This window comes from Boleophthalmus pectinirostris, unplaced genomic scaffold, assembly GCF_026225935.1.
Source record: "Boleophthalmus pectinirostris isolate CB_2022bp ecotype Guang Dong unplaced genomic scaffold, ASM2622593v1 HiC_scaffold_1, whole genome shotgun sequence".
NCBI classification, from domain to species: Eukaryota; Metazoa; Chordata; class Actinopteri; order Gobiiformes; family Gobiidae; genus Boleophthalmus; species Boleophthalmus pectinirostris.
Genome location: NW_026570970.1, coordinates 33,641,060 through 33,658,038, shown reverse-complemented (window position 1 = coordinate 33,658,038; position 16,979 = coordinate 33,641,060).

The window sequence follows — 16,979 nt, the reverse complement described above, 5'->3', positions numbered from 1 at the left end:
CTCGTCATGTCACTGCAGCCTGCACGAACCTCATGTCAAGGTCACACTATTGGAGCTTTTGCACTGTTGTTCTCCCATACTGCCATGGGTGGCGTAGGGCCTATTGTGATTGTTCAACAGTGCAAAGCACACGCAAACAGAGCATGAAGCGCTCTCACCTTTCCAAACACACTGGCACTCATGTCAGTGACTGGTGCCCGCTGACATGGCATGGTGGCATTGCCTGTGGTAATTGTAGCTGTTCACTCCAAAACATAGGAGGCACTTGACATCGTGCACAAAGTCACTTAATATCTTGTAAAGCGTTCATCACAGAGGCTCAGTTTTAAAATACAAAGTACACTGCATGTGTGGGAAGGTTTATGTTCAATATCAAACCTCTGTTTTTGAAATTGCACTTTCCACAATTCTTCAAAGATTCCCTCAAATTTGAAAATGAGAATTTTGAGTAAATTCAAGCCCCCAGAAATCTGTGATAAACCAAAAGCACATGTGTAAAAGTCCAGATTCTACAAGTACATTTGCCAAATTTTAACCCTTGAAAATTTGAAGGACCGACCTTAAATATTTTTTTAGATACAGCAGTCTGAAAGTGGCTCCTCGGAAAACTCTGCTCAAAACAGATCGGGGGAGTTGACAAAATATTTTTTAATGACAAAACTGTAAGGAGTTGGGAGTTAAAATTTGGAACTTTTGCTATTGGAAAGTGTGTGAACCTGAAGGGAGTTTTTTTTTTTTTTTTTTTTTTTTTTAGCAAACCACGATCCGTGCTGTGTGGATGTAAACAGACACACGTGAGGAACTACTCTTGCCTTTTTACTTTTAAAGAATGCCTTAAACTGGATTAACAGCGCTGTTTTGTGGCCTGGATGTCAGTATTTGCGGAGGACAATTTCTATGGATAAAATGGATTAGGTGCTGCACTTTAAATGTACCACTTTACGAGAGGTGAGGAATAAAGCCTTCTGATTATTTTCGCTATTTCCTGAGTTTCTATGTTACGTCTCTGTGTCCGTCACTCCTCTGCCACTGATGATTTGTTTTATCGGCTGTTACCATTTGGTTATGATTTGACAGAGCAGCTCAGAGTCACACAAACACCACACACACAAGGCTTCAAAATCACAAACCAAGACACAAACTCGGGTTACACCTCCCCGAAATCTGGCAAATTCTGCTGTAGTGTTTGGTAGGGGTGTGCAAAAATATCACAGTATCAATATATCGTATTGTTTAATGTGATGATACAGTATCGATATTGTGGGCTGCTGTATCGATATGTCGCCAAGAGAAAATTATTGTGTTACAGACAGTGTTGGGAATATTACTTTTAAAATGTATTTCCCTACAGATTACAGATTACATACACCAAAATGTAGTTTGTAACGTAATCCATTAAGTTACTTAAAGTGAGTAACGTAATCTGAATACTTTGTATTACTTGATTTGCTGTAGAGAAACAAAGACTAGAATATCTTCACATAAGATGTATTGGGTGCTTAAAGAAAATAAAAAGCCCAGACTTTACTTAACAATATTAAAAAATGTATTGATAGAAGACGAGAAGACACAGTCCACGCAGCATGATTTAGTCCTGTTAAATCCTGTTTGAGACATAGTCCTGGTTTAGTCCTGGTTTAATCTTGGTTTAGATGTGGTTTAGTCTTGGTTTAGTCCTTGTTTAGATCTGGTTTTAGTCCTGGTTTAGACCTGGTTTGGACCTGGTTTAGTCCTAGTTTTAGACCTGGTTTAGACCTGGTTTTAGTCCTGGTTTAGACCTGGTTTTAGACCTGATTTAGTGTCCAGCAATGAGTGGAATTACCGGAAAAAAAGAAAAAAAAAGGGACATAGCCCAAAATGTGAAAACAGGAAAATACCTCTGTGTAATCCATTTATTTCAACAAAGTAACTGTAATCTAATTACCGCTCACTTAAACAGTAACTGTAACCGAATACAGTTACTCATAATTTGTACTCTGATTACGTAACTCTGGTACATGTAATCTGTTACTCCCCAACACTGGTTACAGCTCTAGTTTTGTTGCTTGTTTAAAGGAAAGAAACTCACAGCCATGTTTTAGTCTTTTTTTTTTTTATTGAACCGTATCAAATAGATTTGAAAGATATCGTATCGAACTGAATGTGCACTGTATGCATGTATCGTATCGGCAAATTCTTAATGATACCCAGCCCTAGTGTGTGGCGGCTTTTAACCCACTTCTTTATACAGTCTATGCATAGAAGTTAATTCTGTACTGTGGAACATTCCAAGCAAAGCAATAAGATAAAAACGACACACCTTCTGGCAGAAAAGTTACATAGTGCACCGAGCCAAACCGACTTGTCAGATCTCAGAAGTTAAGCAGGTCTGGGCCTTAGTATTTGGATGGGAGATACCAGGTGCCACAGGGGGGCGCCAGTGACAAAAACTGCTGTTGTGTCTTGGACTAAACTAGGGTTACCTCAGGACTAAAACAGGACTAAAACAGGACTAAAACAGGACTAAAATAGGGCTGTATCAGGACTAAAACAACTTTGAACCAGGCTAAGACTAACCCAAGACTAACCTAGGACTAAACCAGGAATAAACCAGGACTAAACCAGGACTATATCAGGACTAAACCAGGACTATATCAGGACTAAACCAAGACTAAACCAGGACTATATCAGGACTAAACCAGGAATAAACCAGGACTAAACCAGGACTATATCAGGACTAAACCAGGACTATATCAGGACTAAACCAGGAATAAACCAGGACTAAACCAGGACTATATCAGGACTAAACCAGGAATAAACCAGGACTATATCAGGACTAAACCAGGACTATATCAGGACTAAACCAGGACTAAACCAGGACTATATCAGGACTAAACCAGGACTATATTAGGACTAAACCAGGACTATATCAGGACTAAACCAGGACTATATCAGACTAAACCAGGACTATATCAGGACTAAACCAGGACTATATCAGGACTAACGTAGGACTATATCAGGACTAAACCAGGACTAAACCAGGACTAAACCTGGACTAGGTGCCACAGGGGGGCGCCAGTGGCAAAAAATTTCGATGTGTCCTTAGGCAAGACACTTCACCCACATTGCCCAGGACTAAACCAGCACTAAACTAGGACTATATCAGGACTAAACCAGGACTATATCAGGACTAAACCAGGACTAAACCAGGACTATATCAGGACTAAACCAGGACTATATCAGGACTAAACCAGGACTAAACCAGACTATATCAGACTAAACCAGGACTAAACCAGGACTATATCAGGACTAAACCAGACTAACCAGGACTATATCAGGACAAACCAGGACTAAACAGGACTAAACAGGACTCAGGACTAACATCAGGACTAAACCAGACTAACAGGACTATATCAGGACTAAACCAGGACTATATCAGGACTAAACCAGGACTATATCAGGACTAAACCAGGACTAAACCAGGACTATATCAGACTAAACCAGGACTAAACCAGGACTATATCAGGACTAAACCAGGACTATATCAGGACTAACCAGGACTATATCAGGACTAAACCAGGACTAAACCAGGACTATATCAGGACTAAACCAGGACTAAACCAGGACTATATCAGGACTAAACCAGGACTATATCAGGACTAAACCAGGACTAAACCAGGACTATATCAGGACTAAACCAGGACTATATCAGGACTAAACCAGGACTATATGAGGAGTAACGTAGGACTATATCAGGACTAAACCAGGACTAAACCAGGACTAAACCAGGACTAAACCTGGACTAGGTGCCACAGGGGGGCGCCAGTGGCAAAAAATTTTGATGTGTCCTTAGGCAAGACACTTCACCCAGGACTATATCAGGACTAAACCAGGACTAAACCACAGGACTAAACTCAGGACTATACTAAACCAGGACTAAACCAGGACTATATCAGGACTAAACCAGGACTAAACCAGGACTATATCAGGACTAAACCAGGACTAAACCAGGACTATATCAGGACTAACCTAGGACTAAACCAGGACTAAACCAGGACTAACCTAGGACTAAACCAGGACTATATCAGGACTAACCTTGAAGTAAACTAGGGCTATCTCACGACTATATCAGGACTAAACCTGGACTAGGTGCCACAGGGGGGCGCCAGTGGCAAAAAATGTTGATGTGTCCTTAGGCAAGACACTTCACCCACATTGCCCAATAAGAAAGTCGCATGTGCATGAGCGTTGTTGCTGCTCGAAGAGGTCGATGGTGCAGATTGGCAGCCTCGTTTCCGTCAGTCTGTCCCAGGGCAGCTGTGGCTACTATAGTATCTTACCACCACTGTGTAGAGAATAAACAATGAACTGTAAAGTGTCTTTGAGTGTCTTGAAAGGCGGTGTAGAAATGCAATGGTTTATTAATTAATGAATAACCTTTCATTTTCATCACCATAAATAACAACACATTTCGAATAACCTCATGGCTGTATTATCATTCTGAAAACACACATCCATATTACAACAAACGGTTTATAGTGTTTATCTTTGCTTCTAGCTGAATGCAGTGTTGGGAAGGTTACTTTTAAAATGTAATGCATGAATGTACCAACCACATCCTGAAAATTCTTCAAATTGTCTGTTGAGCCCAAATCTCCATGAACAGACTTTTGTTTACTGTAGAGAAGCAAAGACTAGAATATCTTAACATAAGATATTTTGTCTGTTTAAAGACAATAAAAACCCCAGTCCTTCCTTAACCATATTCAAAATATTATTGACAGAGAAATGATTTTTATATGAGATCACTGCTGCCTTAAATTATGTCCACGTACTGTTAGGTGTCATATTGTTTAGTCCTGGTTTAGTCCTAGTTTAGACCTGGTTTTAGTCCTAGTTTAGTCCTTGTTTAGTCCTGGTTTAGTCCTAGTTTAGACCTGGTTTTAGTCCTAGTTTAGTCCTGATTTAGTCCTGGTTTAGTCCTTGTTTAGACCTGGTTTAGTCCTGGTTTTAGTCCTGGTTTATTCCTGGTTTTAGACCTGGTTTAGTCCTAGTTTAGACCTGGTTTTACTCCTGGTTTAGTCCTGGTTTTAGTCCTGATTTAGTCCTGGTTTTAGTTCTAGTTTAGACCTGGTTTAGACCTGGTTTAGTCCTAGTTTAGACCTGGTTTAGACCTGGTTTAGTCCTAGTTTAGACCTGGTTTAGACCTAGTTTAGTCCTAGTTTAGACCTGGTTTAGACCTGGTTTAGTCCTGGTTTTAGTCCTGGTTTTAGTCCTGGTTTAGTCCTAGTTTAGTCCTAGTTTAGACCTGGTTTAGACCTGGTTTAGTCCTAGTTTAGTCCTGGTTTTAGTCCTGGTTTAGTCCTGGTTTAGTACTGGTTTAGACCTGGTTTAGACCTGGTTTAGTCCTGGTTTTAGTCCTGGTTTTAGTTCTGGTTTAGTCCTAGTTTAGTCCTAGTTTAGACCTGGTTTAGACCTGGTTTAGTCCTAGTTTAGACCTAGTTTAGACCTGGTTTTAGTCCTGGTTTAGTCCTGGTTTAGTCCTGGTTTAGTCCTGGTTTAGACCTGGTTTAGTCCTAGTTTAGTCCTGGTTTAGACCTGGTTTAGTCCTGATTTAGTCCTGGTTTAGTCCTTGTTTAGACCTGGTTTAGACCTGGTTTAGTCCTGGTTTTAGTTCTGGTTTAGCCCAAAATGTGAAAACAGGAACATGCCGCCGTGTAATCCATTTATTTCAACAAAGTAACTGTAATCCAATTACCTCTCATTGAAACAGTAACTGTAACTGAATAAGAGTTACTCATAATTTGTACTCTGATTACGTAACTCCGGTACATGTAATCCTTTACATCCCAACACTGGCTGAATGTATTTTGGCATCTCATCTTTTATGAATCCCATGAAGTCATTCATTTGATTTTATCCAGAGTCATTGTTGAAGTTGAAATCCAAAAGTCTAACCTCCTCTTCTCTCCTTCCATCAGAAACCCGCGTCCCAAACCCCGCTGCTCACGCGCCTTTTGTGCTTTTTAATCACATCATCCACGTTACACTTTCCTCCTCGTGAACGCGCATTATAGCCTCGCTGTCGGTTGCGCGCTTCTCTCTGTGTCTCTCTCGCTTCCTTCCTTTCTCAACCCCCCTTTTTCTCTCTCTGTCTCTTCTTTCCCCTCTCCCTCTCTCCTTAATCTCTCTACTTCTCCATCCATTTGTCTCTCGCTTCCTTCCTCTCTCTCAGTATCCAACCTTTTCTCACACGCTGTCTCTCTCTTCTCTCTCGCTTCCTTCCTCTCCATCCATCTCTCTCTCTCTCTCTTCCCCCCCTCCTCCTTCCTCCCTCCTCCCTCTCTCTTTCTCCGGAGGCAGCATCGGCTCGTCGCGCCACTTCCATCGCCACCTCCGCCACCAGAAGCGCCCGAAGCCTGCGCACCGCTCCCTCTCTCCAACTCGGATTTACGCACGGGAATATACATTTTTATCTCTCTTTTTTAACGAATTTCCAACGCGACAACTTGGACGTAAACGCGGGTAAGACCATTTTTTATCCACTGCCTACACGTTCGCATCCATTGGCACGCCGCTGTCCGCTGTTTCCTACTCCAATTTGTCTCTCCAAAATGATTATCCTTCTTTTTTTTGCACGTTTTAATCGCTAAAATGTTCGTATTTTCACGCGTAAACTTACACGCGAGTCGCCAAACTGCGAAATTCCAAGTGGACGTTGCGATTTTGGCGTGAGAAATTGTCAGGTTTTGTTCAACAGTTTCCAAAAGCGGAGTCGTAATGAGACTTGACGTGTTTTCCGTGATGTGGCGTGGAAGTGTAGCGTGTCCGTAATGTCGGGACGGACGAGAGGGAGATGGGGAGATCGGGAGAAAGTGGTTGGGGGTTTCGTTTTGTCGCTTTTGTCGGTTGTCTGGTGGAAAGAGGGAGACGGAGGGATGGAGGGATGGAGAGGGAGAGGGGAAGGGTTGTTTTTGAGCGAGGGATGGAGCGATAGAGGAGAGCACGTCCTTGTGAAGTGATGCGCAACGACCCTTCAGCACCATGGACAGTCGCCGCTGCTGTCTTTTTTGGTTTCCTGTTTCCTCTTTTGGAATGGAATTGGATTTAACTGGGTCTAGATGCACACTGGCAGTTATGGTTTTATATCTTTTTATTATATGCCTAATAATAACAAAAGAACAAGGACTAAACCTGGACTATATCAGGACTAAGACTAAACCAAACCAGGACTAAACCGGGACTAAACCAGAGGACCAAGCACTTAACTGAATATGTTTCATTTACAAATAAAAGTGTCCAAGGACTAAACCAGAACTAAACCAGGACTAAACCAATTTTGGATTAGCCCAGGCCTAACCTAGGACTAAACCAGGACTAAACCAGGGCTATATCAGGACTAAGACTAAACCAAATCAGGACTAAACCGGGACTAAACCAGAGGACCAAGCACTTAACTGAATATGTTTCATTTACAAATAAAAGTGTCCAAGGACTAAACCAGGACTAAACCAGAACTAAACCAGGACTAAACCAACTTTGGATTAGCCCAGGCCTAACCTAGGACTAAACCAGGACTAAACCAGGGCTATATCAGGACTAACCCTGGATTAAACCAGGACTATATCGGTACTAAACCAGGGCTATATCAGGACTAAACCGGGACTATATCGGGACTAAACCAGGACTAACGCAGGGCTGTATCAGGACTAAAACAACTTCGGACTAGCCCAGGACTAACCCAGGACTAAACCAGGGCTATTTTAGGATAAACCAGGGCTATATCAGGACTAAACCAGGACTCAACAAGGACTATATCAGGACTAAACCAGGACTATATCAGGACTAAATAAGGACTATATCAGGACTAAATATCATGACTAAACCAGGGCTATATCAGGACTAAATAAGGACTATATCAGGACTAAACCAGGACTATATCAGGACTAAACCAGGACTATATCAGGACTAAATAAGGACTATATCAGGACTAAATATCAGGACTAAACCAGGACTATATCAGGACTAAATAAGGACTATATCAGGACTAAATATCATGACTAAACCAGGGCTATATCAGGACTAAATAAGGACTATATCAGGACTAAACCAGGACTATATCAGGACTAAACCAGGACTATATCAGGACTAAATAAGGACTATATCAGGACTAAATATCAGGACTAAACCAGGACTATATCAGGACTAAATAAGGACTATATCAGGATTAAAACAATTTTGGACTAACCCAGGACTAACCTAGGACTAAACTCGGGCTATATCAGGACTAACCCAGGACTATAACTGGACTAAACCAGGACTATATCAGGACTAAACCAGGACTATATCAGGACTAAATAAGGACTATATCAGGACTAAACCAGGACTATATCAGGACTAAACCAGGGCTATATCAGGACTAAACCAGGACTATATCAGGACTAAATAAGGACTATATCAGGACTAAATAAGGACTATATCAGGACTAAATAAGGACTATATCAGGACTAAACCAGGACTATATCAGGACTAAATAAGGACTAAATAAGGACTATATCAGGACTAAATAAGGACTATATCAGGACTAAACCAGGACTATATCAGGACTAAACCAGGACTAAACCAGGACTATATCAGGACTAAACCAGGACTATATCAGGACTAAACCAGGACTATATCAGGATTAAAACAATTTTGGACTAACCCAGGGCTAACCTAGGACTAAACTCGGGCTATATCAGGACTAACCCAGGACTATATCTGGACTAAACCAGGACTATATCAGGACTAAACCAGGACTATATCAGGACTAAATAAGGACTATATCAGGACTAAACCAGGACTATATCAGGACTAAACCAGGGCTATATCAGGACTAAACCAGGACTATATCAGGACTAAATAAGGACTATATCAGGACTAAATAAGGACTATATCAGGACTAAATAAGGACTATATCAGGACTAAACCAGGACTATATCAGGACTAAACCAGGACTAAACCAGGACTATATCAGGACTAAACCAGGACTATATCAGGACTAAACCAGGACTATATCAGGATTAAAACAATTTTGGACTAACCCAGGACTAACCTAGGACTAAACTCGGGCTATATCAGGACTAACCCAGGACTATATCTGGACTAAACCAGGGCGATGTAAGGACTAAACCAGAACTACACCAGGTCTATATCAGGACTTAACCAGGACTAAAAACAAACCACAGAATGCGGTCCAGCCCTAAAGCAGAACTAATCTGAACCAAAACTCATGTTAAAATCAGATATTATAGGGTCCATCGATAGGACCAAAACCAGGACTAAACCAGGACTAAATTGACCAAGCACTTAACCCAGTGTAGGTTTTAAAAAGGAATTAAAGAGCATCCAGGGACTAAACTAGAACCACCCAGACTAAACCAGGACTGTCTGTCAGAAAAACATAAAGGACTAAGAACTAAACCTGGTCTAAATCTAAACCATGCAAACAACTGATTTATATTTGAGCTGATATTTAGGCCTGATTTTTATTTTCTTTTTTTTCCAAATTATGTAATTATGTAAACCACAAACCTTTAAGAAAGCTGAGCAGTTTTCTCTGTGCATTTAAGTGTTCAAATAAAGCTTTGTTTGTATTGTTTATGCAGCAAATTGACCAAAAGTTAGGTAATACGTTAAGTAGTAAATATTAATTTTATTATCTATCATTGTTGCTGCAGAAAAATGAATTTTATTCTGCTTTACAGGATAAAAAGTTCAAATATTGGCATGATATATAGGCTGGCTGTTCATCTGTAAACAGGACTATACTAGACTAAATGTGGCCTATACTAGGACTAAACCTGGACTGTACTAGGACTAAACTTGGACTATACTAAGACTAAACCTGGACTATACTCAAATTAAATCTGGACTAAACCTGGACTAAACCTAGAGTATACTAAGACGAAACCTGGACTAAACCTGGACTATTCTAAGACTAAACCTGGACTATAGTAGGACTAAACCTGGACTATATTAGGACTAAACCTGGACTGTACTAGGACTAAACTTGGACTATATTAAGACTAAACCTGGACTAAACCTAGAGTATACTAAGACTAAACCTGGACTAAACCTGGACTATTCTAAGACTAAACCTGGACTATAGTAGGCCTAAACCTGGACTGTACTAAGACTACTAAACCTGGACTATACTCAAATTAAATCTGGACTAAAAATCTGGACTAAACCTGGACTAAACCTAGAGTATACTAAGACTAAACCTGGACTAAACCTAGAGTATACTAAGACGAAACCTAGCCTAAAACCTGGACTAAACCTGGACTAAACCTGGACTAAACCTGGGCTATTTTAATACTAAACCTGGACTAAGCCTAGAGTATACTAAGACGAAACCTGGACTAAACCTGGACTAAACCTGGACTAAACCTGGACTATTCTAGGATTAAACCTGGACTAAACCTGGACTATTCTAGGATTAAACCTGGACTAAACCTGGACTATTCTTGGACTAAACCTGGAACACAGATCTGGACAAATTGCAGAAAACAGAAACAATGATTCAACTAGTTTAACAACAATACACTGCTCCATAAATACAACATTTTTAATTGTGAAACATGTAAAGAAATGAGAAGTGCAGTGCAGATTCTGAGGATGAAAAAGTATTTGTGATCAGGAGGTCGTGTCCAGTGTGTGGTGATGTATATACACAGCATGTACGGAATCGTGAAAGAGAAATGTGAGATAAAGTGAAAGAGAGAGATGTGGGATAAAGTGATGAAGAGTGTGAGGATGGAGCCGGAGCACAATCACATGTGAGAGTTTCTGACTCTGATCTATGACACAAACAAGAACACACAGCAACACCGCCATGGAAACAAGAACCCACTGTGACTACTGCTACTGACGAAGAGAGAGAGAGAGAGGAGAGGAAGGAGAGGGGGAGGAAAGAGAGGAGAGAGGACAGAGGGATTAAGCAGGAAGGTGTGGAGAGAGAAGTCAGAGAGAGGAGAGGGGGAGGGGAAAGAGAGAGAAGAGATGGAGTGAAGACAGGGGAGGGGGAGAGAGAAGAGAGAGGGAGGGAATACGGGGATGAGAGGAGGGGGAGGGAGAGAGAAGAGAGAGAGTGAAGAGTTTGAAGGTGGAGAGAGATAAGAGAGAAGAAGAGAGAGGGAGAGAAAAGAGGGATAAGAGGGAGGGAAAGGGGAGAAGAGAGCAAGAGAGAGAGGAGAGATAGAGAGTGAGGGAGTAAAGAGAGGGGAGGGGGAGAGAGAGGAGAGAGGACTAAGGGACTGAGCAAAGAGGTGTGGAGAGAGAAGGGAGAAAGGAGGGACGAGAGGGAGGGGGAGGGGAGGAGAGAGGGGAGAGGGGGATGGGAGGGAGAGGGAGTGAAGAAAGGGGAGGGAGAGAGAGAGGGAGGGAAAAGAAGGATGAGGGGGAGGGAGAGGGAAGAAATAGAGAGGAGGGCTAGAGAGTGAGGGAGTGAAGAGAGGGAGAGAAAAGAGAAGAGAGAGAGAATAGAGGGAGTGAAGAGCGGGGAGGGGGGAGGACAGAGAGAGAGAGGGAGTAAAGCGTGGAGAGTTGAGAGTTGAGGGAGTGAAGAGAGGGACGGAGGCAGAGGGAGATGGAAGGATGAGAAAGAGGGAAGAGGGAGACCTGGGGGGAGAAGGGAAGGAGAAAGAGATGGAAAAAGACGGAGTGGACGGTGATGGAGGGAAGAGAGAAATAGAGACAGAGAGGGAAGAGAGGGAAGATAGAGAGAAAAGACAGAAAGACAGGAGAGTGGGGTTGGGAGAGGGGATAGAGAGAGGTAGAGATGAAGAGAAAGAGTAGAAGAAGATGGATGGAAGAGAAAGTGAAGAGGGAGGAAAGGACAGGAGAACAACAGAAGGGAGACAATAATAGACGGACAGAAGGAGGGGACTGATAAAACTAGAGGGAAGAGAGAAAGACCCAATTCTCTCTGGAAGTTTCAGTAGTGGAGAGGACGAGTGTGTGACAGAGTGTGACAGGAGTCGGGCTAACCACTCTGCCACAGTAGTTAATAGGAGTAGTGCTGTAGTAGTGTTCATTATGATCGCAGTACATTCACTGTGTACTTTGTGTAATGTACACAGGCTGTTACCTTCAGTTACACCACTGCAGCGGAACCTGATACACAGCAGCTCCGTCATGTCTGTGCCAGAGCGCCGTCACCTCACTCACTTTTCAAACTCCAGATCGATACTCGATACTCGATACCGATACCGTGATGATAATAAAAAACACAAACTGGACTATTGTGAGCTTTAGCTGTGTTATGATGTTGTTTCTTCATCAAAAACACACCCGGATTTGTGTTCCCCTCGAGTCTCCCTTTATTATTATCAGTCTGTTTACATCTCCAAAGCTCAAAATGCTCTGATCCACCTCGTGATGTCATGAAGTGGTAGTTTTCAAGTTCACAGCTCCTTTTTTTCCCCCTTGTTTTTGTTCAGTAGAGATCGACAATTCCAGGTGTGAATCATCCAAATGTTTCTATTGAAGGTGTACAGTATGGAGGAGCACCACCACATGACATCACAAGGTGGAACAGAGTGTTTTCGGGTTGAGAGAAGAGCTCAGTTTAAATATGCAGGGTTTGTGTGTTTAACATGTGTGAATGAAGCAAAATGCAACTCCAGGTCTGTTTGCGATGAGGAAATTACATTAGGACAGAGATCAGACAATTGGCATGAGGCAATTTAAAGCGGCATTAGGGAACTTTTCTGGAGGAGGGTCTGCCACACGCTTGACCTTATCAAACGCCATGGAGACCAGCAGACGTCAGCATCAGAAGGCCAAAGTTAAAGGTTAGATCTGCCGGAAAGTGTTTTTGAGTAAATGCGAGGTAGATCGGTTCAATACCCTCGTTCAGAAAAGTTCCACAGTGTCCCTTTAAGATGTTCATTGAGTAAATCTTGCTATGTTTAACTGTATAGACCGATATATGGGTTCTATTCACGCTTACGTCACTAAACAGGAAGACGTTTGGAAAATTGCAGTTGACGACTGAGAAAATGGCCCAGTTTTCTTCATCTAGATGTCATTGTATTCGTTCTTTTTTCCTTTTATAAATTGCCTATTCATTTGTGTATTATAATTTGTCTAACTTGATAAAAAAAAATAAAAAGCTGTTGTTGTAGCATTCTGTTATGTTCGTGAGATCAACAGTTACTACCAGCTGTCTGTAAGTGACATCGATGACTTGATTAGAGTCCTGTCCCCCGTGGAAAGCTTTGGCAGGTTGTGAAGATGTTGCTGCTGAATCCAGGGTTTTATCACATGCCCAGTGTCGGGAACTACACAGGAAGTCTTCATCCGCATGTTTCCAAACGTCTTCCGGTAACCGTGAATAGAGCCTATTGGTTGGTCGATATTTGCTCTTTTTTGCGTATCACCTATCGGCCATTGATATTTTATTTGACAAGCTGTCTAACTATGCATGAAAAATAAATATATGTATAAATCTTTGTTTGAAAATTTTAGTTCAAAGTGGTGCTATAAAAATACAGGATGTTCCAAAAATGTAACATAATTTTAAAAGCAGTTATCTTGACTACTACTATGTCTAGCCCAATGACACTGAAAAGTTTAGGTGTTGAACATCATATGTTTATTATGGGACTATGTTTGTCAGGTGGTGAAGTTTTTCCAATTTTGCATTGAAGTCACTCTGCACAGTCTTGGGTGAGTGTGTGCGAGCAGATTCCAAGATGCAAAATAAAAAAATCACTGTTTTCAAGCTCAACCTGAAACAGAACAAAAATAAAACATTAAATATAAAATCTTGATCAGTTTCTATTAGGGGTGTAACATGTACATGTATTCCTGCTGAACCATTTTGGTACAGGACATTCAGTTCTGTGCAGGACTGTGCATGAGTGAATTCATGTAATTTGTGTGTGTTTACATTCCACCGCTACATGTGCACCTATACGGAGACTGGACTCTTTAATATTCACGAGGGAACTCGTCCGTGATTGGCGTGGCCACAGCGCTTTATAGTTAGAGTGGCCGCCTTGACAACAATTGCCCCCTGCCTGGACTACGTCCCTCCAAACCACATGAATCCTCGCAAAACTACGGTTGCCTCACCACTGTCCTCATCTTCACCTTAGGCCGGCACAGAATCCCTGCCCCCTTCCTGTGACCTCTGTCCCTAGTGAAGGGGTGTTTTCAGCCACTGGAGACAATGTAACTGTCAGCAGACAATGTGGAGTTGGATGTTTTTTGGTGTTTTTTGTGTCCAAAAATATGAAAATTGAGTAAAAGTTCATGCTGGAACTGTTATTGCTGCTCTTTAAAAGTTTTGTTTACTGTTTATGAGGAATTTATTTTTTATAACATTTCATACATTTGTTGCTTATTTGAGAATATTTTATTTAACGTATTAATATTACCACGCAGCACTTTACATTTATTTTATTTTCCCGTTTCTATCATATTAAAACTAATTGTTGGTTTGATAAAAACACAAAATAAACAACAAGCAAATGGTTTTGCATCTTGTTCCTATACTGTACCAAAAATGAACTGAACCATGACCTCAAAACCGAGGTACATACCAAACCGTGATTTCTGTGTATCATTACACCTCTAGTTTCTATACATTCTGTGAAAATTTGAGGTTATTTCAACAAGAATTACTGAAATTATTGAGCTTTGAAATGACGTCAAATGTTTTTGGATTCACTTTGTAGTAAGAGAATTTTGTGGATAAGTTTGTACTAAATTTAATTTTGATGATTTGGAAAAAATCGTCTCAAAAATATCGGCAGAGCTCATTGGCTACAGGTTCCTCTGGATTGTAAACACTAGGTATCGGTATCGACACTGGCCATGGGAAAATGCATATGACTTGATCTCTATCGCTCACGCTACACCTCAGTGTCAATCTGTAAAATAAAAACCAAAAAATGAATCGAAGTGATATTTTGGCTGTGGCCCTGTCATGGCGGCGTGTGGCAGAATGAGGCTGTTAGTGCGCGTTAGCTTCATAATGTGATTACACACCTCTGCTGTATGTGGCTGAATCCACACAAATGCTAATCGACCCCACGCGGCCGCATTCAAAGCCGCTAATTACTGTTGCATTCTGGGATACGGCGGGGACATCGGGCTCCACTCCATCTCAGCAATTATTCACTAAACACTGATGTGGGGGTATAGAGGACGAGACCGAGACCGGGGCTAAACCAGGACTGAACCAGGACTAAACTGAACCAAACTAAACCAGGACTAAACTGAACCATGACAAAAGCTGGAAAAAAACCCGGTCTAAACTGGGACTAAACCAGGACTAAAACATGACTAAATCAGGACTAAACTGAGACTAAACCAGGACTAAACCAAAACTAAACCAGGACTAAACTGAAACGGGACTAAAGCAGGAGCAAACCAGGGCTAAACTGGAACTAAACTAGGACTAAAACAAGACTTAATCAGAACTAAACCAGGACTAAACAGCACTTAAACCACGTCTAAACCAGAAACTAAACCAGGACTAAACAACACTAAACTAGACTAAACCAAAACTGAACTAAACCAGGACTAAACCAACTAAACAGGACTAAAAACTAAACCAGGACTAAAAACAACTAAACCAGGACAAACCAGAACTAAACAGGACTAATTAAAAACTAAACAGAAAAACTAGAACTAAACCAGGACTAAACCAGGACTAAACCAGGACTAAACCAGAACTAAACCAGGACTAATTCAACACTTAAACTAGAACTAAACCAGGAATAAACTAGAACTAAACCAGGACTAAACCAGGACTTAAACCAGGACTAAACCAGAACTAAACCAGGACTAAAACCAGAACTAAACCAGGACTAAACCAAAACTAAACCACGATTAAACAAGGGTCAAGTCATGTATAAACCAGGACTAAACTGGGGCAAAACCAGGACTAAACCAGGACTAAATCAAGACTACATCAGGACTAAGCCAGGACAAAACAAAGGCCAAGCCATGTATAAACCAGGACTAAACTGGGACTAAATCAAATCTAAACCAGGACTAAACAAGAGCCAAATCATGTATAAACCAAAACTAAATTGGGTCTAAACCAGGACTAAACCAGAAATAAACCCGGACTAAAACCAGACTACATCAGAACTAAACCAGGACTAAACAAGGGCCAAGCCACGTATAAACCATGGCTAAACTGGGACTAAACCAGAACTAAACCCGAACTAAAACCAGACTACATCAGGACTAAACCAGAACTAAACCAGGACTAAAACAAGACTAAACCAGGACTAAATGAAGTCTAAACCAGGGCTAAACAGAGACTAAACCAGGACTAAACCAAACCAGCATGAAAGCAGGACCAAACTTGGACCAAACCAGGACTAAAATACTTGCATTCGAATTCAACCAGGACAGAACATTACGTATCCCAGACCAGGTGTAAAAATAGGACTAAATCAGAATGAAACCAGGATTTAAGAGGAACAAAAGAGCAACCATTCTGAACTACCAACGAAATAAAACCAAGCCTAAACCAACTAAACTAGGGTTAAACCTGGACAAAATCCAAACTATCTAAACCAGAACTGAACCAGGACTAAAGTAGAGCTAAACCAGGTCTTACCAAGGACTAAACCCGGTCTAACCCCGGGCTGTTGCGGTGTATAATGGCGTCTCTGCGCTGGAGACAGTATTGATCCGGTCTGTGGCCCTGGCCGGCGCATCTCCAGTCTGTTTTTTTTCCAATGAGGACGAGAAAACCAGCCTCGTACTCGCAGTGACGTTTAATTATCCAAGCTATTTGCAATGTTTACGGTTTTACAAACGGAAGGAAAGCTAAAGAGCGAGCCGGTCCAACAGAATACGCACGGAGATGATTTTAAAAGGGAAATATGTGGAAAACCGAGGACTGTGATGGTGGAAGGACATCAAAGGGTCTTATCTGTGCCGTGGAGACTGCAGAGGAGAGAGAGAAGAGAGGAGAGGAGGAGAGGAGA